The 25,687-nt window shown below is 47.1% G+C and overlaps 1 pseudogene; it reads right to left on the reverse strand.

Moving 5' to 3' along the window:
- LOC135569092 (synaptotagmin-17-like) overlaps positions 1-24,926 on the reverse strand; it is a 31,248-nt pseudogene extending 6,322 nt beyond the window's left edge.
- Between the last annotated feature and the right edge of the window lie 761 nt (positions 24,927-25,687).

Here is a 25,687-nt window from a genome sequence, read left to right on the forward strand (position 1 = left end):
TATCCAGGTATCCACTATGTTATTCAGGTATCCACTCTGTTATTCAGGTATCCACTATGTTATTCAGGTATCCACTCTGTTATTCAGGTATCCACTATGTTATTCAGGTATCCACTCTGTTATTCAGGTATCCACTCTGTTATCCAGGTATCCACTCTGTTATCCAGGTATCCACTGTGTCGTTCAGGTATCCACTCTGTCGTTCAGATATCCACTATGTCGTTCAGATATCCACTGTGTCGTTCAGATATCCACTGTGTCGTTCAGATATCCACTCTGTTGTTCAGGTATCCACTGTGTCGTTCAGATATCCACTCTGTCGTTCAGGTATCCACTGTGTCGTTCAGATATCCACTCTGTCGTTCAGGTATCCACTGTGTCGTTCAGATATCCACTCTGTCGTTCAGATATCCACTCTGTCGTTCAGATATCCACTATGTCGTTCAGATATCCACTGTGTCGTTCAGATATCCACTGTGTCGTTCAGATATCCACTCTGTTATTCAGGTATCCACTGTGTCGTTCAGATATCCACTCTGTCGTTCAGGTATCCACTGTGTCGTTCAGATATCCACTCTGTCGTTCAGATATCCACTATGTCGTTCAGATATCCACTGTGTCGTTCAGACATCCACTCTGTTATTCAGGTATCCTTTTCAGTTATTCAGGTATCCCCTCTGTCATTCAGGTATCACACACCTGACATACTGATGTAACACCACGTGTGTCAGGTATGTGTTATAGTTGTGATAGAGACTGTAGATATAACATTATTAGGTATATTAGTAGTTATGTTAGTAGGTATATTAGTAGGTGTATTAGTAGGTGTATTAGTAGGTATATTAGTAGGTATATTAGTAGGTATATTAGTAGGTATGTTATTAGGTATATTAGTAGTTATGTTAGTAGGTATATTAGTAGGTGTATTAGTAGGTATATTAGTAGGTATATTAGTAGGTATGTTAGTAGGTATGCTATTAGGTATATTAGTAGGTATATTAGTAGGTATGTTAGTAGGTATATTAGTAGGTATATTAGTAGGTATATTAGTAGGTATGTTAGTAGGTATATTAGTAGGTGTATTAGTAGGTATGTCAGCAGGTACATTAGTAGGTATATTAGTAGGTATATTAGTAGGTATGTTAGTAGGTATGCTATTAGGTATATTAGTAGGTATATTAGTAGGTATGTTAGTAGGTATATTAGTAGGTATATTAGTAGGTATATTAGTAGGTATATTAGTAGGTATATTAGTAGGTATGTTAGTAGGTATGTTAGTAGGTATATTAGTAGGTATATTAGTAGGTATATTAGTAGGTATATTAGTAGGTATATTAGTAGGTATATTAGTATGTATATTAGTAGGTATGTCAGCAGGTACATTAGTAGGTATGTTAGTCTGTATAGTTTACCTGATCCCTGGCACATGTCTGTCTGCAGCAGCTGTTAGTAGGTATATTAGTAGGTATATTAGTAGGTATGTTAGTAGGTGTGTCAGTAGGTACATTAGTAGGTATGTTAGTCTGTATAGTTTACCTGATCCCTGATCAGTAGGTACATTAGTAGGTATGTTAGTAGGTATAGTTTACCTGATCCCTGGCACATGTCTGTCTGCAGCAGCTGCTTCGCTCTGATGATGTCAACGTTGAGTCTTCCAGCAGAGGGCAGGTAGTTGAGTGATAACAGCAGCTCTCCCAGCTCTACCTCATTCTGTTAGAAACAAAAAACACTGTTGATATCACTCTGTCTGTAGATATGTCTGTCTGACTATCTCAGAGAGTGGAGTGATAACAGCAACTCTCTCTCTCTCTCTCTCTCTCTCTCTCTCTCTCTCTCTCTCTCTCTTTCTCTCTAGTAGAGAGAACCCAGGATGTGTGTCTAGTAGAGAGCCCCCTAGTAGAGAGAACCCAGGATGTGTGTCTAGTAGAGAGCCCCCTAGTAGAGAGAACCCAGGATGTGTGTCTAGTAGAGAGAACCCAGGGTGTGTGTCTAGTAGAGAGCCCTCTAGTAGAGAGAACCCAGGATGTGTGTCTAGTAGAGAGCCCCCTAGTAGAGAGAACCCAGGATGTGTGTCTAGTAGAGAGTCCCCTAGTAGAGAGAACCCAGGATGTGTGTCTAGTAGAGAGAACCCAGGGTGTGTGTCTAGTAGAGAGCCCTCTAGTAGAGAGAACCCAGGGTGTGTGTCTAGTAGAGAGCCCCCTAGTAGAGAGAACCCAGGATGTGTGTCTAGTAGAGAGAACCCAGGGTGTGTGTCTAGTAGAGAGCCCTCTAGTAGAGAGAACCCAGGGTGTGTGTCTAGTAGAGAGCCCTCTAGTAGAGAGAACCCAGGATGTGTGTCTAGTAGAGAGCTCCCTAGTAGAGAGAACCCAGGATGTGTGTCTAGTAGAGAGAACCCAGGGTGTGTGTCTAGTAGAGAGCCCTCTAGTAGAGAGAACCCAGGGTGTGTGTCTAGTAGAGAGCCCTCTAGTAGAGAGAACCCAGGATGTGTGTCTAGTAGAGAGCCCCCTAGTAGAGAGAACCCAGGATGTGTGTCTAGTAGAGAGCCCCCTAGTAGAGAGAACCCAAGGTGTGTGTCTAGTAGAGAGCCCTCTAGTAGAGAGAACCCAAGGTGTGTACGTGTGTATAATGTTGTTCTTTAACAGCCTGTTGTTGTGGTGTTGTGGTGTTGGTGTTGTGGTGGTGTTGTGTTGTTGTGTTGTGGTGTTGTTGTGGTGTTCTGGTGTTGTTGTGGTGTTGTTGTGATGTTGTGGTGGTGTTGTTGTGGTGTTGTTGTGTTTTGGTGTTTTGGTGGTGGTGTTGTTGTTGTTGTGGTATTGTGGTGTTGTTGTGTTGTTGTTGTTGTTGTGGTGTTGTGGTGGTGTTGTGGTGTTGTTGTTGTTGTGGTGTTGTTGTTGTTGTGGTGTTGTTGTTGTTGTGGTGGTGTTGTGGTGTTGTGGTGTTGTGGTGGTGTTGTGGTGTTGTTGTGGTGTTGTTGTGTTGTTGTTGTTGTTGTGGTGTTGTGGTGGTGTTGTGGTGTTGTTGTTGTGGTGTTGTTGTGGTGTTGTTGTTGTTGTGGTGTTGTGGTGTTGTGGTGTTGTTGTGGTGTTGTGGTGTTGTTGTGGTGTTGTTGTGGTGTTGTGGTGTTGTTGTTGTTGTTGTGGTGTTGTGGTGTTGTGGTGGTGTTGTGGTGTTGTTGTTGTTGTGGTGTTGTTGTTGTTGTGGTGTTGTGGTGTTGTTGTTGTTGTGGTGGTGTTGTGGTGGTGTTTGTGGTGGTGTTGTGGTGTTGTTGTGGTGTTGTTGTGTTGTTGGTTGTTGTGGTGTTGTGGTGTTGTTGTGGTGTTGTGGTGTTGTGGTGTTGTTGTTGTTGTGGTGTTGTGGTGGTGTTGTTGTGGTGTTGTTGTGGTGTTGTTGTTGTTGTGGTGTTGTGGTGTTGTGGTGTTGTTGTGGTGTTGTGGTGGTGTTGTGGTGTTGTTGTGGTGTTGTGGTGTTGTTGTTGTGGTGTTGTGGTGTTGTTGTGGTGTGGTGGTGTTGTGGTGTTGTTGTTGTGGTGTTGTGGTGTGGTGGTGTTGTGGTGTTGTTGTTGTTGTGGTGGTGTTGTGGTGTTGTGGTGGTGTTGTGGTGTTGTTGTGGTGTTGTTGTGTTGTTGTTGTTGTTGTGGTGTTGTGGTGTTGTGGTGGTGGTGGTGTTGTGGTGTTGTGGTGTTGTTGTTGTTGTGGTGGTGTTGTGGTGTTGTGGTGTTGTTGTGGTGTTGTTGTTGTTGTGGTGTTGTTGTGGTGTTGTGGTGTTGTGGTGTTGTTGTTGTTGTGGTGGTGTTGTGGTGTTGTGTTGTTGTGGTGTTGTTGTGGTGTTGTTGTGTTGTTGTTGTTGTGGTGTTGTGGTGTTGTTGTTGTGGTGTTGTGGTGTTGTTGTTGTTGTGGTGGTGTTGTGGTGTTGTTGTGGTGTTGTGGTGTTGTTGTGGTGTTGTTGTGTGTGTTGTTGTTGGTTGTTGTGGTGTTGTTGTGGTGTTGTGGTGTTGTTGTTGTGGTGTTGTTGTGGTGTTGTTGTTGTTGTGGTGTTGTGGTGTTGTTGTTGTTGTTGTGGTGTTGTGGTGTTGTGTTGTGGTGTTGTGGTGTTGTTGTTGTGGTGTTGTTGTTGTTGTGGTGTTGTGGTGTTGTTGTTGTTGTGGTGGTGTTGTGGTGTTGTGGTGTTGTGGTGTTGTTGTGGTGTTGTTGTGGTGTTGTTGTGTTGTTGTTGTTGGTTGTGGTGTTGTGGTGCTGTTGTGGTGGTGTTGTGGTGTTGTGGTGTTGTTGTTGTTGTGGTGGTGTTGTGGTGTTGTTGTGGTGTTGTTGTGGTGTTGTGGTGTTGTGGTGTTGTTGTGGTGTTGTTGTTGGTGGTGTTGTTGTGGTGTTGTTGTTGTTGTGGTGTTGTGGTGTTGTTGTTGTGTTGTTGTGGTGTTGTTGTGGTGTTGTTGTTGTTGTTGTTGTTGTGGTGTTGTGTGTTGTGGTGTTGTGGTGTTGTGGTGTTGTTGTTGTTGTGGTGGTGTTGTGGTGTTGTGGTGGTGTTGTGGTGTTGTTGTGGTGTTGTTGTGTTTGTTGTTGTTGTGGTGTTGTGGTGCTGTTGTGGTGGTGTTGTGGTGTTGTGGTGTTGGTGTTGTGGTGGTGGTGTTGTGGTGTTGTGGTGTTGTTGTGGTGTTGTTGTGTGGTGTTGTGGTGTTGTGGTGTTGTTGTGGTGTTGTGGTGTTGTTGTTGTTGTGGTGGTGTTGTGGTGTTGTGTGTTGTGGTGTTGTTGTGGTGTTGTGGTGTTGTGGTGTTGTGGTGTTGTGGTGTTGTGGTGTTGTTGTGGTGTTGTGGTGTTGTTGTTGTTGTTGTGGTGTTGTGGTGTGGTGGTGTTGTGGTGTTGTGGTGTTGTTGTTGTTGTGGTGGTGTTGTGGTGTTGTGGTGTTGTTGTTGTGGTGTTGTTGTTGTTGTGGTGTTGTGGTGTTGTTGTGGTGGTGTTGTTGTGGTGTTGTGGTGTTGTTGTTGTGGTGGTGTTGTTGTGGTGTTGTGGTGTTGTTGTGGTGTTGTGGTGTTGTGGTGTTGTTGTTGTGGTGTTGTTGGTGTTGTTGTTGTGGTGTTGTGGTGTTGTTGTTGTTGTTGTGGTGTGTGGTGTTGTGGTGTTGTGTTGGTGTTGTTGTTGTTGTTGTGGTGTTGTGGTGTTGTGGTGGTGTTGTGGTGTTGTTGTTGTTGTGGTGTTGTGGTGGTGTTGTGGTGTTGTTGTGGTGTTGTGGTGTTGTTGTGGTGGTGTTGTGGTGTTGTGGTGTTGTTGTGGTGTTGTTGTGTTGTGTTGTTGTTGTGGTGTTGTGGTGTTGTGGTGTTGTGGTGTTGTTGTTGTGGTGTTGTGGTGTTGTGTTGTTGTGGTGTTGTGGTGTTGTTGTGGTGTTGTTGTGGTGTTGTTGTGGTGTTGTGGTGTTGTTGTGTGGTGTTGTGGTGTTGTTGTGTTGTTGTGGTGTTGTTGTGGTGTTGTTGTGTGTTGTGGTGTTGTGGTGTTGTTGTGTGGTGTTGTGGTGTTGTTGTGTGGTGTTGTGGTGTTGTGGTGTTGTTGTTGTGGTGTTGTGGTGTTGTTGTTGTTGTGGTGTTGTGGTGTTGTTGTTTGTGGTGTTGTTGTGTTGTGGTGGTTTTGTGGTGGTGTTGTGGTGTTGTGGTGCTGTTGTGGTGTTGTTGTTGTTGTGGTGTTGTGGTGTTGTTGTTGTTGTGGTGGTGTTGTGGTGTTGTTGTGGTGTTGTTGTGGTGTTGTGGTGTTGTGGTGTTGTTGTGGTGTTGTTGTTGTGGTGTTGTGTGTGTTGTTGTGGTGTTGTGGTGTTGTTGTTGTGTTGTTGTTGTGGTGTTGTGGTGTTGTGTTGTTGTGGTGTTGTTGTTGTGGTGTTGTGGTGTTGTTGTTGTGGTGTTGTGGTGTTGTGGTGTTGTGGTGTTGTTGTTGTTGTTGTTGTGGTGGTGTTGTGGTGTTGTGGTGGTGTTGTGGTGTTGTTGTTGTTGTGGTGTTGTGGTGGTGTTGGTGGTGTTGTGGTGTTGTTGTGTTGTGGTGGTGTTGTGGTGTTGTTGTTGTTGTGGTGTTGTGGTGCTGTTGTTGTGGTGTTGTGGTGTTGTTGTTGTGGTGGTGTTGTGGTGTTGTTGTGGTGTTGTTGTGTTGTTGTTGTTGTGGTGTTGTGGTGGTGTTGTGGTGTTGTTGTTGTGGTGTTGTTGTGGTGTTGTTGTTGTTGTGGTGTTGTGGTGTTGTTGTTTGTTGTTGTGGTGTTGTGGTGTTGTGGTGGTGTTGTGGTGTTGTTTATTTAACGGTGGTGGTGTTGTTGTGTGTTGTGGTGTTGTTGTTGTTGTGGTGGTGTTGTGGTGTTGTGGTGGTGTTGTGGTGTTGTGGTGTTGTTGTGGTGTTGTTGTGTTGTTGTGGTGGTGTTGTGGTGTTGTGGTGTTGTTGTTGTGGTGGTGTTGTGGTGTTGTGGTGTTGTTGTGGTGTTGTGGTGTTGTGGTGGTGTTGTTGTGGTGTTGTTGTGGTGTTGTGGTGTTGTTGTGGTGTTGTGGTGGTGTTTGTGGTGTTGTGTTGTTGTGGTGTTGTGGTGTTGTTGTGGTGTTGTGTGTTGTTGTTGTTGTGGTGTTGTGGTGTTGTTGTGGTGTTGTGGTGTTGTGGTGTTGTTGTTGTGGTGTTGTGGTGTGGTGGTGTTGTGGTGTTGTGGTGTTGTTGTTGTTGTGGTGGTGTTGTGGTGTTGTTGTGGTGTTGTGGTGTTGTTGTGTTGTTGTTGTGGTGTTGTTGTGTTGTTGTTGTTGTGGTGCTTGTGGTGGTGTTGTGGTGTTGTGGTGTTGTTGTTGTTGTGGTGGTGTTGTGGTGTTGTTGTGGTGTTGTGGTGTTGTTGTTGTGGTGTTGTTGTTGTTGTGGTGTTGTGGTGTTGTTGTGTTGTGGTGGTGTTGTGGTGGTGTTGTGGTGTTGTTGTTGTGGTGTTGTGGTGGTGTTGTTGTGTTATTGTTGTTGTGGTGTTGTTGTGGTGTTGTTGTGGTGTTGTGGTGTTGTTGTTGTTGTGGTGGTGTTGTGGTGTTGTGGTGGTGTTGTGGTGTTGTTGTGGTGTTGTTGTGTTGTTGTTGTTGTTGTGGTGTTGTGGTGGTGGTGGTGTTGTGGTGTTGTTGTTGTTGTTGTTGGTTGTGTGTTGTGTTGTGGTGTTGTGGTGGTGTTGTGGTGTTGTTGTTGTTGTGGTGTTGTTGTGGTGTTGTGGTGTTGTTGTGGTGTTGTGGTGTTGTGGTGGTGTTGTGGTGTTGTGGTGTTGTTGTGGTGTTGTGGTGTTGTGGTTGTTGTGTTGTGGTGTTGTGGTGTGGTGGTGTTGTGGTGTTGTTGTGGTGTTGTTGTGTTGTTGTGGTGTTGTGGTGTTGTGGTGGTGTTGTGGTGTTGTTGTTGTTGTGGTGTTGTGGTGCTGTTGTTGTGGTGTTGTGGTGTTGTGTGTTGTTGTTGTTGTGGTGGTGTTGTGGTGTTGTGGTGGTGTTGTGGTGTTGTTGTTGTTGTGGTTGTTGTTGTTGTTGTGGTGTTGTGGTGTTGTTGTTGTTGTGGTGGTGTTGTGGTGTTGTGGTGTTGTTGTGGTGTTGTGGTGTTGTTGTGGTGTTGTTGTGTTGTTGTTGTTGTGGTGTTGTGGTGTTGTTGTTGTTGTGGTGTTGTGGTGTTGTTGTGTTGTTGTGGTGTTGTTGTGGTGTTGTTGTGGTGTGGTGTTGTGGTGTTGTTGTGGTGTTGTGGTGTTGTTGTTGTGGTGTTGTGGTGTTGTTGGTGTTGTGGTTGTGGTGTTGTGGTGTTGTGGTGTTGTTGTGGTGTTGTGGTGTTGTTGTGGTGTTGTTGTGTTGTTGTGGTGTTGTGGTGTGTTGTGGTGTTGTGGTGTTGTGGTGTTGTGGTGTTGTGGTGTTGTGGTGTTGTGGTGTTGTTGTTGTTGTGGTGGTGTTGTGGTGTTGTTGTGGTGTTGTTGTTGTTGTGGTGTTGTTGTGGTGTTGTGGTGTTGTGGTGTTGTGGTGTTGTTGTGGTGTTGTTGTGGTGTTGTGGTGTTGTTGTTGTTGTTGTGGTGTTGTGGTGTTGTGGTGTTGTTGTGGTGTTGTTGGTGTTGTGGTGTTGTGGTGTTGTTGTTGTGGTGTTGTGGTGTGGTGGTGTTGTGGTGTTGTGGTGTTGTTGTTGTGTGGTGTTGTTGTGGTGTTGTGGTGGTGTTGTGGTGTTGTTGTTGTTGTGGTGTTGTGGTGTTGTTGTGGTGGTGTTGTGGTGTTGTTGTTTGTGGTGGTGTTGTGGTGTTGTTGTTGTGGTGTTGTGGTGTTGTTGTGGTGTTGTTGTGGTGTTGTTGTTGTGGTGGTGTTGTGGTGGTGTTGTGGTGTTGTTGTTGTTGTTGTTGTTGTGGTGTTGTGGTTGTTGTGGTGTTGTGGTGTTGTGGTGTTGTTGTGGTGTTGTTGTTGTTGGTGTTGTGGTGGTTGTTGTTGTGGTGTTGTGGTGTTGTGGTGGTGTTGTGGTGTTGTTGTGTTGTGGTGTTGTGGTGTTGTGGTGTTGTTGTGGTGTTGTTGTGTGGTGGTGTTGTGGTGTTGTGGTGTTGTGGTGGTGTTGTGGTGTTGTTGTGGTGTTGTTGTGTTGTTGTTGTTGTTGTGGTGTTGTGGTGTTGCTGTTGTGGTGTTGTGGTGTTGTGGTGTTGTTGTTGTGGTGTTGTTGTGGTGGTGTTGTTGTGGTGTTGTTGTGGTGTTGTGGTGTTGTTGTGGTGTTGTGGTGTTGCGATGTTGTGGTGGTGTTGTTGTGGTGTTGTGGTGTTGTTGTGGTGTTGTGGTGTTGTTGTTGTGGTGTTGTGGTGTTGTTGTGGTGTTGTGGTGTTGTGGTGTTGTTGTTGTGGTGTTGTGGTGTGGTGGTGTTGTGGTGTTGTGGTGTTGTTGTTGTTGTGGTGGTGTTGTGGTGTTGTGGTGGTGTTGTGGTGTTGTTGTGGTGTTGTTGTGGTGTTGTTGTTGTTGTGGTGTTGTGGTGCTGTTGTGGTGGTGTTGTGGTGTTGTGGTGTTGTTGTTGTTGTGGTGGTGTTGTGGTGTTGTGGTGTTGTTGTGGTGTTGTTGTTGTGGTGTTGTTGTTGTTGTGGTGTTGTGGTGTTGTGGTGTTGTTGTTGTTGTGGTGGTGTTGTGGTGTTGTGTTGTTGTGGTGTTGTTGTGGTGTTGTTGTGTTGTTGTTGTTGTGGTGTTGTGGTGTTGTTGTTGTTGTGGTGTTGTGGTGTTGTTGTTGTTGTGGTGGTGTTGTGGTGTTGTGGTGGTGTTGTGGTGTTGTTGTGGTGTTGTTGTGTTGTTGTTGTTATTGTTGTTGTTGTTGTGGTGTTGTGGTGTTGTGTTGTGGTGTTGTTGTGGTGTTGTTGTTGTTGGTGTTGTTGTGGTGTGTTGTTGTGGTGTTGTGGTGTTGTGTTGTGGTGTGTTGTTGTGGTGTTGTGGTGTTGTTGTTGTGGTGTTGTGGTTTGTTGTGTGGTGTTGTGGTGTTGTTGTGGTGTTGTGGTGTTGTGGTGTTGTTGTTGTGGTGTTGTGGTGGTGTTGTGGTGTTGTGGTGTTGTTGTTGTTGTGGTGGTGTTGTGGTGTTGTGGTGGTGTTGTGGTGTTGTTGTTGTTGTGGTGTTGTGGTGCTGTTGTGGTGGTGTTGTGGTGTTGTGGTGTTGTTGTTGTGGTGGTGTTGTGGTGTTGTGGTGTTGTTGTGGTGTTGTTGTTGTGGTGTTGTTGTTGTTGTGGTGTTGTGGTGTTGTGGTGTTGTTGTTGTTGTGGTGGTGTTGTGGTGTTGTGTTGTTGTGGTGTTGTGGTGTTGTTGTGGTGTTGTTGTGTTGTTGTTGTTGTGGTGTTGTGGTGTTGTTGTTGTTGTGGTGTTGTGGTGTTGTTGTGTTGTTGTGGTGTTGTTGTGGTGTTGTTGTGGTGTTGTGGTGTTGTGGTGTTGTTGTGGTGTTGTGGTGTTGTTGTTGTGGTGTTGTGGTGTTGTGGTGTTGTTGTTGTGGTGTTGTGGTGTTGTTGTTGTTGTGGTGTTGTGGTGTTGTGGATTTGTGGTGTTGTTGTGTTGTGGTGGTTTTGTGGTGGTGTTGTGGTGTTGTGGTGTTGTTGTTGTGGTGTTGTTGTTGTTGTGGTGTTGTGGTGTTGTTGTTGTTGTGGTGGTGTTGTGGTGTTGTTGTGGTGTTGTTGTTGTTGTGGTGTTGTGGTGGTGTTGTGGTGTTGTTGTTGTGGTGTTGTTGTGGTGTTGTTGTGGTGTTGTGGTGTTGTTGTTGTTGTTGTGGTGTTGTGGTGTTGTGGTGGTGTTGTGGTGTTGTTGTTGTTGTGGTGTTGTTGTTGTGGTGTTGTGGTGTGGTGGTGTTGTGGTGTTGTGGTGTTGTTGTTGTTGTGGTGGTGTTGTGGTGTTGTGGTGGTGTTGTGGTGTTGTTGTTGTTGTGGTGTTGTGGTGCTGTTGTGGTGGTGTTGTGGTGTTGTGGTGTTGTGGTGTTGTTGTGGTGTTGTTGTGTGTGTTGTTGTTGTTGTGGTGTTGTGGTGGTGTTGTGGTGTTGTTGTTGTGGTGTTGTTGTGGTGTTGTTGTTGTTGTGGTGTTGTGGTGTTGTTGTTGTTGTTGTGGTGTTGTGGTGTTGTGGTGGTGTTGTGGTGTTGTTGTTGTTGTGGTGTTGTTGTTGTTGTGGTGTTGTGGTGTTGTTGTTGTTGTGGTGGTGTTGTGGTGTTGTGGTGTTGTGGTGGTGTTGTGGTGTTGTTGTGGTGTTGTTGTGTTGTTGTTGTTGTTGTGGTGTTGTGGTGTTGCTGTTGTGGTGTTGTGGTGTTGTGGTGTTGTTGTTGTTGTGGTGTTGTGGTGGTGTTGTTGTGGTGTTGTTGTGGTGTTGTGGTGTTGTTGTGGTGTTGTGGTGTTGCGATGTTGTGGTGGTGTTGTTGTGGTGTTGTGGTGTTGTTGTGGTGTTGTGGTGTTGTTGTTGTGGTGTTGTGGTGTTGTTGTGGTGTTGTGGTGTTGTGGTGTTGTTGTTGTGGTGTTGTGGTGTGGTGGTGTTGTGGTGTTGTGGTGTTGTTGTTGTTGTGGTGGTGTTGTGGTGTTGTGGTGGTGTTGTGGTGTTGTTGTGGTGTTGTTGTGGTGTTGTTGTTGTGGGTGTTGTGGTGCTGTTGTGGTGGTGTTGTGGTGTTGTGGTGTTGTTGTTGTTGTGGTGGTGTTGTGGTGTTGTGGTGTTGTTGTGGTGTTGTTGTGTTGTTGGTGTTGTTGTTGTTGTGGTGGTGGTGTTGTGGTGTTGTGTTGTTGTGGTGTTGTTGTGGTGTTGTTGTGTTGTTGTTGTTGTGGTGTTGTGGTGTTGTTGTTGTTGTGGTGTTGTGGTGTTGTTGTTGTTGTGGTGGTGTTGTGGTGTTGTGGTGGTGTTGTGGTGTTGTTGTGGTGTTGTTGTGTTGTTGTTGTTGTGGTGTTGTGGTGGTGTTGTGGTGTTGTTGTTGTGGTGTTGTTGTGGTGTTGTTGTTGTTGTGGTGTTGTGGTGTTGTTGTGGTGTTGTGGTGTTGCGATGTTGTGGTGGTGTTGTTGTGGTGTTGTGGTGTTGTTGTGGTGTTGTGGTGTTGTGGTGTTGTTGTTGTGGTGTTGTGGTGTTGTTGTGGTGTTGTGGTGTTGTGGTGTTGTTGTTGTGGTGTTGTGGTGTGGTGGTGTTGTGGTGTTGTGGTGTTGTTGTTGTTGTGGTGGTGTTGTGGTGTTGTGGTGGTGTTGTGGTGTTGTTGTTGTTGTGGTGTTGTGGTGCTGTTGTGGTGGTGTTGTGGTGTTGTGGTGTTGTTGTTGTGGTGGTGTTGTGGTGTTGTGGTGTTGTTGTGGTGTTGTTGTTGTGGTGTTGTTGTTGTTGTGGTGTTGTGGTGTTGTGTGTGTTGTGTTGTTGTGGTGTTGTGGTGTTGTTGTGGTGTTGTTGTGTTGTTGTTGTTGTGGTGTTGTGGTGTTGTTGTTGTTGTGGTGTTGTGGTGTTGTTGTGGTGTTGTGGTGTTGTTGTGGTGTTGTTGTGGTGTTGTGGTGTTGTTGTGTTGTGTGTTGTGGTGTTGTTGTTGTGGTGTTGTGGTGTTGTGGTGTTGTTGTTGTGGTGTTGTGGTGTTGTTGTTGTTGTGGTGTTGTGGTGTTGTGGATTTGTGGTGTTGTTGTGTTGTGGTGGTGTTGTGGTGGTGTTGTGGTGTTGTGGTGTTGTTGTTGTGGTGTTGTTGTTGTTGTGGTGTTGTGGTGTTGTTGTTGTTGTGGTGGTGTTGTGGTGTTGTTGTGGTGTTGTGGTGTTGTGTTGTTGTTGCAGTGTTGTGGTATTGTGGTGTTGTTGTGATGTTGTGGTGTTGTGTTGTTGTTGTTGTGGTGTTGTGGTGTTGTTGTATTGTGGTGTTGTGGTGGAGTTGTTGTATTGTGGTGTTGTGTTGTTGTTGTTGTTGTTGTATTGTGGTGTTGTGGTGGTGTTGTTGTTGTGGTGTTGTTGTATTGTGGTGTTGTTGTATTGCTGTGGTGGTGTTGTATTGTTGTTGTGGTGTTGTTGTGGTGTTGGTGTTGTGGTGTTGTTGTGGTGGTGTTGTGGTGTTGTTGTGGTGTTGTTGTTGTTGTGGTGTTGTGGTGTTGTGGTGTAGTTGTTGTTGTGGTGTTGTGGTGTTGTTGTTGTTGTTGTGGTGTTGTTGTATTGTGGTGTTGTTGTATTGCTGTGGTGGTGTTGTTGTGTTGTGGTGTTGTTGTATTGCTGTGGTGTTGTTGTATTGTTGTGGTGGTGTTGTGGTGTTGTTGTGGTGTTGTTGTTGTTGTGGTGTTGTGGTGTTGTGGTGTAGTTGTTGTTGTGGTGTTGTGGTGTTGTTGTTGTTGTTGTGGTGTTGTTGTATTGTGGTGTTGTTGTATTGCTGTGGTGGTGTTGTTGTGTTGTGGTGTTGTTGTATTGCTGTGGTGTTGTTGTATTGTTGTGGTGTTGTTGTGGTGTCGTTGCGGTGTTGTGGTATTGTGGTGTTGTTGTGGTGGTGTTGTGGTGTTGTTGTTGTTGTGTTGTGGTGGTGTTGTTGTTGTTGTGGTGTTGTTGTGTTGTGGTGTTGTTGTATTGCTGTGGTGTTGTTGTATTGCTGTGGTGGTGTTGTATTGTTGTGGTGTTGTTGTGTTCGAGGGCCATGCATTCACCACCCTCGTGAAAATAGAACAGATGTGCAGCTAGGACAGTGTGTCAGTGTTAGTGTCACACACACGCACGCACGCACGCACGCACACACGCACGCACGCACGCACGCACACACACACACGCACGCACGCACGCACGCACGCACGCACGCACGCACGCACGCAGTCAGTGTTGTGCCTCTCCTGGCCAATAAACAACAGATTGGGCCTCAGTGGGCCTAAAGATGACTGTATGTCTATGTAGGAGAGGCTGAGAGGAGGAGAGGAGGAGTAGGAGGAGGACGAGGGAATGAGGAGGAAGAGGAGGAGGAGGAGGAGGAGGAGAGGCTGAGGAGCTTGATAACGGTTTCACATCCAAAGGGAAGAATCCACTTAGATCAATGTGTTGAACTAAGACAGTGTGTGTTGAACTAAGACATTTAGTGTGTGTGTGTTCTTCCTACCTGAGAACTAGGCACCAGGGCCTTCCACCAATGACCACCTCTCACCAGATCAACCTCACTCAGAGGCAGAGCCACCTACCAATGAAAACACACCATTACAGAACTAATGTATCAGACAGGGATGAATGTGCCTTGCAAAAGTATTCATCCCCCTTGGCGTTTTTCCTATTTTTTGTTGCATTACAACCTGTAATTTAAATGGATTTTTATTTGGATTTCATGTAATGGACAAACACAAAATAGTCCAAATTGGTGAAGTAAAATTTAAAAAATGATTTGTTATAAAGAATTAAAAAAAGAAGAAACTGAAAGTGGTGCGTGTATATGTATTCACCCCCTTTACTATGAAGCCCCTAAATAAGATCTGGTGCAACCAATTACCTTCAGAAGTCACATAATTAGTCAAATAAAGTCCACCTGTGTGCAATCTAAGTGTCACATGATCTGTCACATGATCTCAGTATATATACACCTGTTCTGAAAGGCCCCAGAGTCTGCGACAGAGATTCACCTTCCTGCAGGACAATGACCGAAATAGGAAAAATGCCAAGAGGGGTGAATACTTTCACAAGCCACTGTATCTTCCTGGTACGGGACATCCTGTGTACACACATTGTTTCTATTGGCTCAATACTCCAGAAGGTGATGCCGGTTGGTTGGTGATTTACCCAATAAATGACTGGGAGTTTATATATAGAGCGTACAACTCTCTTTATTTTATATAGCTGATGGTAAAGACGTCAATAAACTGTAGAAAAATGTTTTATTTTTTAAAAGTAGGATTAACACAAACAGTCATTGTCAAATAACTCACTTCAAAAAGAAGACAATAACCCCACGTTCATCCACTCTAAGATCGTGCATCTGAAACAGTGCAGTGCACCGGCCATTTGATGAATGGGAAAAGGCTATTAAAAATGTTTAAAAAATGTGATGTGGTTTGATGTGAACACAAATTAAATTCAGGCTATAAGTGTGCCTAACGACAAGTCATTAGACTTTTGGCGATTGTCGTTAGGCGCACTGATAGCCTGAATTTAATTTGTGTTCACATCAAACCACATCACATTTTGATACCCCTGGTATCAATACTCCACAGGATTGGTGTGTGTGTGTGTTTTGTTTGTGTGGGTGTTCACCTTGCCGATGACACAGTGTCGTGAGAACTTGTCAAAGTCGACCACAGACAGCAGCAGGGTGCGGCGCTGGGCCTCTAGGAACAGAAGGTCAAAGGTGAACCGCTCCTCGAACACCGGGTTCTGTGTCTTCCTCTTCACCCCCGTCTGAAGAAGAAAAATGCTTTATTGTCCATTTATTTTTTATTTAACTAGGCAAGTCAGTTAAGAACAAATTCTTATTTACAACCCCGGCCAAACCCTCCCGTAACCCGGACGACGCTGGGCCAATTGTGCGCCGCCCTATGGGACTTCCAATCACGGCCGGTTGTGATACAGCCTGGATTTGAACCAGGGTGCCTGTAGTGACGCCTCTAGCACTGAGATGCAGTGCCTTAGACCGCTGCCCCAAGGTGAGGGGTGCCCATTAACTTACAGAGAATGGAAATGTGTATTTATGCTGACAAGGCTGAAAGCAATGAGGCTGAAAGCAATGAGGCTGCACCCCTGGAGCAATACTTCTAGGTATGGTTAAGTGCTTTGCTCAAGGGCACAACAGCAGGCAATGGAATCTAGGATACTGATGCCAGCAACCCTCCAGTTGACAGCTCACTCCACACTACATTTTTCCAGTCAGAGCTGGGATTCAAACCAGCAACCCTCCAGTTGCAGGACCGCTTCTCTAACCACTAAGCTACCTGCCGGGAGTTCTTGTGGTCCGGCAGCAGGCTGATCTTGACGTATGGGTTGGAGTGGGCCATGTCCTGGCGGGCTCCATCACAGGTCAGAGGTGGGGGCAGGTCGCGAGCCTCAATGACCCTAACGCCCAGGTGGCCGTTGATTAAATCATACCTGAGAGGAGAGGAGGGGGATGGGAGGAAGGGAGGGAGAGAGAGGGAGGGGGATGATGAGAGAGAGGGAGAGACAGCGAGAGAGAGGGAGAGACAGAGAGAGAGGGAGGGGGATGATGAGAGGGAGAGAGAGAGAGAGAGAGAGAGAGAGAGACAGAGAGAGAGAGAGAGAGAGAGAGAGACAGAGACAGAGCGAGAGGGAGGGGGATGATGAGAGGGAGAGAGAGGGAGAGACAGAGAGAGAGAGAGAGAGAGGGAGAGACAGAGAGAGAGGGAGGGGGATGATGAGAGGGAGAGAGAGGGAGAGAGAGAGAGAGAGAGAGAAAGACAGAGAGAGAAGGAGGAGATTGGGATGATCAGAGGGACACGAAGAAAATAAAAATCAGATGAATGAAAATAAAATGTTTTTCTCATTTTCCTGAATTTATTTCTAGACCTGGGTAGTGTACATGCTGCTTATAGGAAAGCAGGGGACCTGGGGAAGTGTACATGCTGCTTATAGGACAGCAGGGGACCTGGGGAAGTGTACATGCTGCTTATAGGAAAGCAGGGGACCTGGGGAAGTGTACATGCTGCTTATAGGAAAGCAGGGGACCTGGGGAAGTGTACATGCTGCTTATAGGAAAGCAGGGGACCTGGGGAAGTGTACATGCTGCTTATAGGAAAGCAGGGGACCTGGGGTAGTGTACATGCTGCTTATAGGAAAGCAGGGGACCTGGGGAAGTGTACATGCTGCTTATAGGAAAGCAGGGGACCTGGGGAAGTGTACATGCTGCTTATAGGAAAGCAGGGGACCTGGGGAAGTGTACATGCTGCTTATAGGAAAGCAGGGGACCTGGGGAAGTTTACATGCTGCTTATAGGAAAGCAGGGGACCTGGGCAAGTGTACATGCTGCTTATAGGAGAGCAGGGGACCTGGGGAAGTGTACATGCAACAACATCTCCTCCCCGCTGATCCTCAACACGGGGCCCCACAAGGGTGCGTTCTGAGCCCTCTCCTGTACTCCTGTTCTGTTCACCCACGACTGCGTGGCCACGCACGCCTCCAACTCAATCATCAAGTTTGCGGACGACACAACAGTGGTAGGCTTGATTACCAACAACGACGAGACGGCCTACAGGGAGGAGGTGAGGGCCCTCGGAGTGTGGTGTCAGGAAAATAACCTCACACTCAACGTCAACAAAACTAAGGAAATGATTGTGGACTTCAGGAAACAGCAGAGGGAACACCCCCCTAACAGTAGTGGAGAGGGTAGCAAGTTTTAAGTTCCTCGGCATACACATCACAGACAAACTGAATTGGTCCACTCACACTGACAGCGTCGTGAAGAAGGCGCAGCAGCGCCTCTTCAACCTCAGGAGGCTGAAGAAATTCGGCTTGTCACCAAAAGCACTCACAAACTTCTACAGATGCACAATCGAGAGCATCCTGGCGGGCTGTATCACCGCCTGGTACGGCAACTGCTCCGCCCTCAACCGTAAGGCTCTCCAGAGGGTAGTGAGGTCTGCACAACGCATCACCGGGGGCAAACTACCTGCCCTCCAGGACACCTACACCACCCGATGTTACAGGAAGGCCATAAAGATCATCAAGGACATCAACCACCCGAACCACTGCCTGTTCACCCCGCTATCATCCAGAAGGCGAGGTCAGTACAGGTGCATCAAAGCTGGGACCGAGAGACTGAAAAACAGCTTCTATCTCAAGGCCATCAGACTGTTAAACAGCCACCACTAACATTGAGTGGCTGCTGCCAACACACTGTCATTGACACTGACCCAACTCCAGCCACTTTAATAATGGGAATTGATGGGAAATGATGTAAATATATCACTAGCCACTTTAAACAATGCTACCTTATATAATGTTACTTACCCTACATTATTCATCTCATAGGCATACGTATATACTGTACTCTACATCATCGACTGCATCCTTATGTAATACATGTATCACTAGCCACTTTAACTATGCCACTTTGTTTACTTTGTCTACATACTCATCTCATATGTATATACTGTACTCGATATCATCTACTGTATGCTGCTCTGTACCATCACTCATTCATATATCCTTATGTACATATTCTTTATCCCCTTACACTGTGTATAAGACAGTAGTTTTGGAATTGTTAGTTAGATTACTTGTTGGTTATCACTGCATTGTCGGAACTAGAAGCACAAGCATTTCGCTACACTCGCATTAATATCTGCTAACCATGTGTATGTGACAAATACAATTTGATTTGATTTGATTTGATTTGATGCTGCTTATAGGAAAGCAGGGGACCTGGGGAAGTGTACATGCTGCTTATAGGACAGCAGGGGACCTGGGGAAGTGTACATGCTGCTTATAGGAAAGCAGGGGACCTGGGGAAGTGTACATGCTGCTTATAGGAAAGCAGGGGACCTGGGGAAGTGTACATGCTGCTTATAGGAAAGCAGGGGACCTGGGGAAGTGTACATGCTGCTTATAGGAAAGCAGGGGACCTGGGGAAGTGTACATGCTGCTTATAGGAAAGCAGGGTACCTGGGGAAGTGTACATGCTGCTTATAGGAAAGCAGGGGACATGGGGAAGTGTACATGCTGCTTATAGGAAAGCAGGGAAGTGTACATGCTGCTTATAGGAAAGCAGGGAAGTGTACATGCTGCTTATAGGAAAGCAGGGGACCTGGGGAAGTGTACATGCTGCTTATAGGAAAGCAGGGAAGTGTACATGCTGCTTATAGGAAAGCAGGGAAGTGTACATGCTGCTTATAGGAAAGCAGGGGACCTGGGGAAGTGTACATGCTGCTTATAGGAAAGCAGGGGACCTGGGGAAGTGTACATGCTGCTTATAGGAAAGCAGGGGACCTGGGGAAGTGTACATGCTGCTTATAGGAAAGCAGGGGACCTGGGGTAGTGTACATGCTGCTTATAGGAAAGCAGGGAACCTGGGGAAGTGTACATGCTGCTTATAGGAAAGCAGGGGACCTGGGGTAGTGTACATGCTGCTTATAGGAAAGCAGGGGACCTGGGGAAGTGTACATGCTGCTTATAGGATAGCAGGGAAGTGTACATGCTGCTTATAGGAAAGCAGGGAAGTGTACATGCTGCTTATAGGAAAGCAGGGAAGTGTACATGCTGCTTATAGGAAAGCAGGGGACCTGGGGAAGTGTACATGCTGCTTATAGGAAAGCAGGGGACCTGGGGAAGTGTACATGCTGCTTATAGGAAAGCAGGGGACCTGGGGTAGTGTACATGCTGCTTATAGGAATGCAGGGGACCTGGGGAAGTGTACATGCTGCTTATAGGAAAGCAGGGGACCTGGGGAAGTGTACATGCTGCTTATAGGAAAGCAGGGGACCTGGGGAAGTGTACATGCTGCTTATAGGAAAGCAGGGGACCTGGGGTAGTGTACATGCTGCTTATAGGAAAGCAGGGGACCTGGGGAAGTGTACATGCTGCTTATAGGAAAGCAGGGGACCTGGGGAAGTGTACATGCTGCTTATAGGAAAGCAGGGGACCTGGGGAAGTGTACATGCTGCTTATAGGAAAGCAGGGTACCTGGGGAAGTGTACATGCGGCTTATAGGAAAGCAGGGGACCTGGGGTAGTGTACATGCTGCTTATAGGAAAGCAGGGGACCTGGGGTAGTGTAGATACTGCTTATAGGACAGCAGGGGACCTGGGGAAGTGTACATGCTGCTTATAGGAAAGCAGGGGACCTGGGGAAGTGTACATGCTGCTTATAGGAAAGCAGGGAAGTGTACATGCTGCTTATAGGAAAGCAGGGGACCTGGGGAAGTGTACATGCTGCTTATAGGAAAGCAGGGGACCTGGGGAAGTGTACATGCTGCTTATAGGAAAGCAGGGGACCTGGGGAAGTGTACATGCTGCTTATAGGAAAGCAGGGGACCTGGGGTAGTGTACATGCTGCTTATTGGAAAGCAGGGGACCTGGGGAAGTGTACATGCTGCTTATAGGAAAGCAGGGGACCTGGGGAAGTGTACATGCTGCTTATAGGAAAGCAGGGAAGTGTACATGCTGCTTATAGGAAAGCAGGGGACCTGGGGAATTGTACATGCTGCTTATAGGAAAGCAGGGAACCTGGGGAAGTGTACATGCTGCTTATAGGAAAGCAGGGGACCTGGGGTAGTGTACATGCTGCTTATAGGAAAGCAGGGGACCTGGGGAAGTGTACATGCTGCTCATAGGATAGCAGGGAAGTGTACATGCTGCTTATAGGAAAGCAGGGAAGTGTACATGCTGCTTATAGGAAAGCAGGGGACCTGGGGAAGTGTACATGCTGCTTATAGGAAAGCAGGGGACCTGGGGAAGTGTACATGCTGCTTATAGGAAAGCAGGGGACCTGGGGTAGTGTACATGCTGCTTATAGGAAAGCAGGGACCTGGGGAAGTGTACATGCTGCTTATAGGAAAGCAGGGGACCTGCTTATAGGAAAGCAGGGGAGTGTACATGCTGCTTATAGGAAAGCAGGGAAGTGTACATGCTGCTTATAGGAAAGCAGGGGGGAAGTGTACATGCTGCTTATAGGAAAGCAGGGGACCTGGGGATGTACATGCTGCTTATAGGAAAGCAGGGGACCTGGGGAGTGTACATGCTGCTTATAGGAAAGCAGGGGACCTGGGGAAGTGTACATGCTGCTTATAGGAAAGCAGGGGACCTGGGGAAGTGTACATGCTGCTTATAGGAAAGCAGGGGACCTGGGGAAGTGTACATGCTGCTTATAGGAAAGCAGGGGACCTGGGGAAGTGTACATGCTGCTTATAGGAAAGCAGGGGACCTGGGGAAGTGTACATGCTGCTTATAGGAAAGCAGGGAAGTGTACATGCTGCTTATAGGAAAGCAGGGGTGTACATGCTGGGAAAGAGGGAACCTGTGTACATGCTGCTTATAGGAAAGCAGGGGACCTGGGGAAGTGTACATGCTGCTTATAGGAAAGCAGGGGACCTGGGGAAGTACATGCTGCTTTATAGGAAAGCAGGGGACCTGGGGTAGTGTACATGCTGCTTATAGGAAAGCAGGGGACCTGGGGAAGTGTACATGCTGCTTATAGGAAAGCAGGGGACCTGGGGAAGTGTACATGCTGCTTATAGGAAAGCAGGGGACCTGGGGAAGTGTACATGCTGCTTATAGGAAAGCAGGGGACCTGGGGAAGTGTACATGCTGCTTATAGGAAAGCAGGGACCTGGGGACCTGGGGAGTGTACATGCTGCTTATAGGAAAGCAGGGGACCTGGGGTGAAGTGTACATGCTGCTTATAGGAAAGCAGGGGACCTGGGGTAGTGTACATGCTGCTTATAGGAAGCAGGGGACCTGGGGGAGTGTACATGCTGCTTATAGGAAAGGGGGACCTGGGGAAGTGTACATGCTGCTTATAGGAAAGCAGGGGACCTGGGGAAGTGTACATGCTGCTTATAGGAAAGCAGGGGACCTGGGGAAGTGTACATGCTGCTTATAGGAAAGCAGGGGACCTGGGGAAGTGTACATGCTGCTTATAGGAAAGCAGGGGACCTGGGGTAGTGTACATGCTGCTTATAGGAAAGCAGGGGACCTGGGGAAGTGTACATGCTGCTTATAGGAAAGCAGGGGACCTGGGGAAGTGTACATGCTGCTTATAGGAAAGCAGGGACCTGGGGTAGTGTACATGCTGCTTATAGGAAAGCAGGGGACCTGGGGAAGTGTACATGCTGCTTATAGGAAAGCAGGGGAACCTGGAAAGGAAGTGTACATGCTGCTTATAGGAAAGCAGGGGACCTGGGGTAGTGTACATGCTGCTTATAGGAAAGCAGGGACCTGGGGAAGTGTACATGCTGCTCATAGGAAAGCAGGGAAGTGTACATGCTGCTTATAGGAAAGCAGGGGACCTGGGGAAGTGTACATGCTGCTTATAGGAAAGCAGGGGACCTGCTTATAGGAAAGCAGGGAAGTGTACATGCTGCTTATAGGAAAGCAGGGGACCTGGGGAAGTGTACATGCTGCTTATAGGAAAGCAGGGGACCTGGGGAAGTGTACATGCTGCTTATAGGAAAGCAGGGGACCTGGGGTAGTGTACATGCTGCTTATTGGAAAGCAGGGGACCTGGGGAAGTGTACATGCTGCTTATAGGAAAGCAGGGGACCTGGGGAAGTGTACATGCTGCTTATAGGAAAGCAGGGAAGTGTACATGCTGCTTATAGGAAAGCAGGGGACCTGGGGAAGTGTACATGCTGCTTATAGGAAAGCAGGGAACCTGGGGAAGTGTACATGCTGCTTATAGGAAAGCAGGGGACCTGGGGTAGTGTACATGCTGCTTATAGGAAAGCAGGGGACCTGGGGAAGTGTACATGCTGCTTATAGGATAGCAGGGAAGTGTACATGCTGCTTATAGGAAAGCAGGGAAGTGTACATGCTGCTTATAGGAAAGCAGGGAAGTGTACATGCTGCTTATAGGAAAGCAGGGGACCTGGGGAAGTGTACATGCTGCTTATAGGAAAGCAGGGGACCTGGGGAAGTGTACATGCTGCTTATAGGAAAGCAGGGGACCTGGGGGAAGTGTACATGCTGCTTATAGGAAAGCAGGGGACCTGGGGTAGTGTACATGCTGCTTATTGGAAAGCAGGGGACCTGGGGAAGTGTACATGCTGCTTATAGGAAAGCAGGGGACCTGGGGAAGTGTACATGCTGCTTATAGGAAAGCAGGGGACCTGGGGTAGTGTACATGCTGCTTATTGGAAAGCAGGGGACCTGGGGAAGTGTACATGCTGCTTATAGGAAAGCAGGGACCTGGGGAAGTGTACATGCTGCTTATAGGAAAGCAGGAAGTGTACATGCTGCTTATAGGAAAGCAGGGAAGTGTACATGCTGCTTATAGGAAAGCAGGGGACCTGGGGAAGTGTACATGCTGCTTATAGGAAAGCAGGGGACCTGGGGAAGTGTACATGCTGCTTATAGGAAAGCAGGGGACCTGGGGAAGTGTACATGCTGCTTATAGGAAAGCAGGGAAGTGTACATGCTGCTTATAGGAAAGCAGGGGACCTGGGGTAGTGTACATGCTGCTTATAGGAAAGCAGGGGACCTGGGGAAGTGTACATGCTGCTTATAGGAAAGCAGAGAAGTGTACATGCTGCTTATAGGAAAGCAGGGAAGTGTACATGCTGCTTATAGGAAAGCAGGGAAGTGTACATGCTGCTTATAGGAAAGCAGGGGACCTGGGGAAGTGTACATGCTGCTTATAGGAAAGCAGGGGACCTGGGGTAGTGTACATGCTGCTTATTGGAAAGCAGGGGACCTGGGGAAGTGTACATGCTGCTTATAGGAAAGCAGGGGACCTGGGGAAGTGTACATGCTGCTTATAGGAAAGCAGGGGACCTGGGGTGTACATGCTGCTTATAGGAAAGCAGGGACCTGGGAAGTGTACATGCTGCTTATAGGAAAGCAGGGGACCTGGGGAAGTGTACATGCTGCTTATAGGAAAGCAGGGGACCTGGGGAAGTGTACATGCTGCTTATAGGAAAGCAGGGGACCTGGGGAAGTGTACATGCTGCTTATAGGAAAGCAGGGGACCTGGGGTAGTGTACATGCTGCTTATAGGAAAGCAGGGGACCTGGGGAGTGTACATGCTGCTTATAGGAAAGCAGGGACCTGGGGGAAGTGTACATGCTGCTTATAGGAAAGCAGGGGACCTGGGGAAGTGTACATGCTGCTTATAGGAAAGCAGGGGACCTGGGAAAGAGTGTACATGCTGCTTATAGGAAAGCAGGGGACCTGGGGAAGTGTACATGCTGCTTATAGAAAGCAGGGGACCTGGGGTAGTGTACATGCTGCTTATAGGAAAGCAGGGACCTGGGGAAGTGTACATGCTGCTTATAGGAAAGCAGGGGACCTGGGGAAGTGTACATGCTGCTTATAGGAAAGCAGGGACCTGGGGTAGTGTACATGCTGCTTATAGGAAAGCAGGGGACCTGGGGAAGTGTACATGCTGCTTATAGGAAAGCAGGGGACCTGGGGGTAAGTGTACATGCTGCTTATAGGAAAGCAGGGGACCTGGGGAAGTGGATACATGTACATGCTTTATAGGAAAGCAGGGGTGTAAAGTGTACATGCTGCTTATAGGAAAGCAGGGGACCTGGGGAAGTGTACATGCTTTATAGGAAAGCAGGACCTGGGGAAGTAGGAAAAAGCAGGGGACCTGGGGAAGTGTACATGCTGCTTATAGGAAAGCAGGGGACCTGGGGAAAGCAGGAAGTACATGCTGCTTATTGGAAAGCAGGGGACCTGGGGAAGTGTACATGCTGCTTATAGGAAAGCAGGGACCTGGGAAGTGTACATGCTGCTTATAGGAAAGCAGGGGACCTGGGGAAGTGTACATGCTGCTTATAGCTGCTTTATAGGAAAGCAGGGGACCTGGGGAAGTGTACATGCTTATAGGAAAGCAGGGGACCTATAGATACTGCTTATAGGAAAAAGCAGGGGACCTGGGGAAGTACATGCTGCTTATAGGAAAGCAGGGAAGTGTGCCATGTACATTCTGATTCTGAAACATAAAAGATATAACACAAGGTATAGAAGAAGACATTACTGTGTGCTGAAGTGGGCATGCCCAGTTGGTATCGTAGCAGAATCTCCTCGTCCGTTAAGCGAGAGTCCACGTACGTCTCCGGATGAGTCCAGAGAGTATTAGGCGTGGCTCCAACTTCCTGAAGTAGTCATCCGGAGGGGCTGGGGGTCGACGCAGCGGCTGGATCACCTCCTTCCTGGGGCCCATTGCCCAGAACTCAATGGGTTTCACATCAACCAGCGGAGAGCGGGCCTGCGAAGCGTCTAGACCTGGGGAGGGGAGGGGGTGAATAGAGGAGAATATAGATCAAGGAGAAAAGAGAGGGAGAGAGGAGAGGGGAACGAAGAAGTTAATTAAATATTTTTTGATTCATTGGTTCTTAGTAGTTAATTGGTTCTGTGATTCAGTATTTAATTCAATAATTCATTGGTTCAGTGATTCAGTATTTAATTCAATAATTCATTGGTTCAGTGATTCAGTATTTAATTCAATAATTCATTGGTTCAGTGATTCAGTGTTTAATTCAATAATTCATTGGTTCAGTGATTCAGTGTTTAATTCAATAATTCATTGGTTCAGTGATTCAGTATTTAATTCAATAATTCCTTGGTTCAGTGATTCAGTATTTAATTCAATAATTCATTGGTTCAGTGATTCAGTATTTAATTCAATAATTCATTGGTTCATTGGTTCAGTGGTTAAGAGTTTGATTCAGTAGTTAAGTCGTTAATTGGTTCAGTGTTTGATTCAGTGATTCATTTGATCAGTTGTTCTTACTGGAGAGTTGTCGGACCAGGCTGAAGGTGGATCGGGACATCTCTGAGCTGGAACGTCTCCGGGTCGGAATACTGTCCTGCGGTATTGCCATGGAGTCAACATGAGTGACCCCGGTATCAGTGTCCTTCTCATCCACACACTCGTTCACTCTGAGACGGAGAGAGAGAGAGAAACAGAGAGAGAGAGAGAGAGAGACAGAAGGAGAAGGGAGAGAGAAAGACAGGGAGAGCCAGAGAGAAAGAGGGAGAGAGAGAGGGAGAGAGAGAGAGAGAAACAGAGGGAGAGGGAGAGAGGGAGACAGAGAGAAAGACAGGGAGAGAGAAACACTTAAACCTCGATCTACTACAGGTTGTCCATGGCCAGATCTCCCCCAAATAATACATTTACATTTGTTTATGAATATTACTAACAACAACAGATTAAACTCTTTTTGGCCAAGGGATCCGTGAAATAAGTTTAGAGGTGTAATAGAATGCAGGCCAATGTAATATTATTAATTTACAAGATTCTGTTCTTAACCCTGGGCAAGATGGGCCTGGGAGAGAGGAGGAAGGAAACAGAGGGAGAGAGAGAGAGGGAGAGAGAAACAGAGGGAGAGGGAGAGCGGTCAGCGCGTGGGGTCACAGAGATATTAGTATCCACAGTATTCTGTTCTTAACCCTGGGCAACATGGGCCTGGGAGGCTCACAGAGATATTAGTATCCACAGTATTCTGTTCTAACCCTGGGCAAATATGGGCCTGGGAGGGTCACAGAGATATTAGTATCCACAGTATTCTGTTCTTAACCCTGGGCAACATGGGCCTGGGAGGCTCACAGAGATATTAGTATCCACAGTATTCTGTTCTTAACCCTGGGCAACATGGGCCTGGGGAGGCTGCATGGGGCATGTTAGTATCAACAGTATTCTG

This window comes from Oncorhynchus nerka, unplaced genomic scaffold (assembly GCF_034236695.1).
Source record: "Oncorhynchus nerka isolate Pitt River unplaced genomic scaffold, Oner_Uvic_2.0 unplaced_scaffold_1209, whole genome shotgun sequence".
Lineage (NCBI taxonomy): Eukaryota > Metazoa > Chordata > Actinopteri > Salmoniformes > Salmonidae > Oncorhynchus > Oncorhynchus nerka.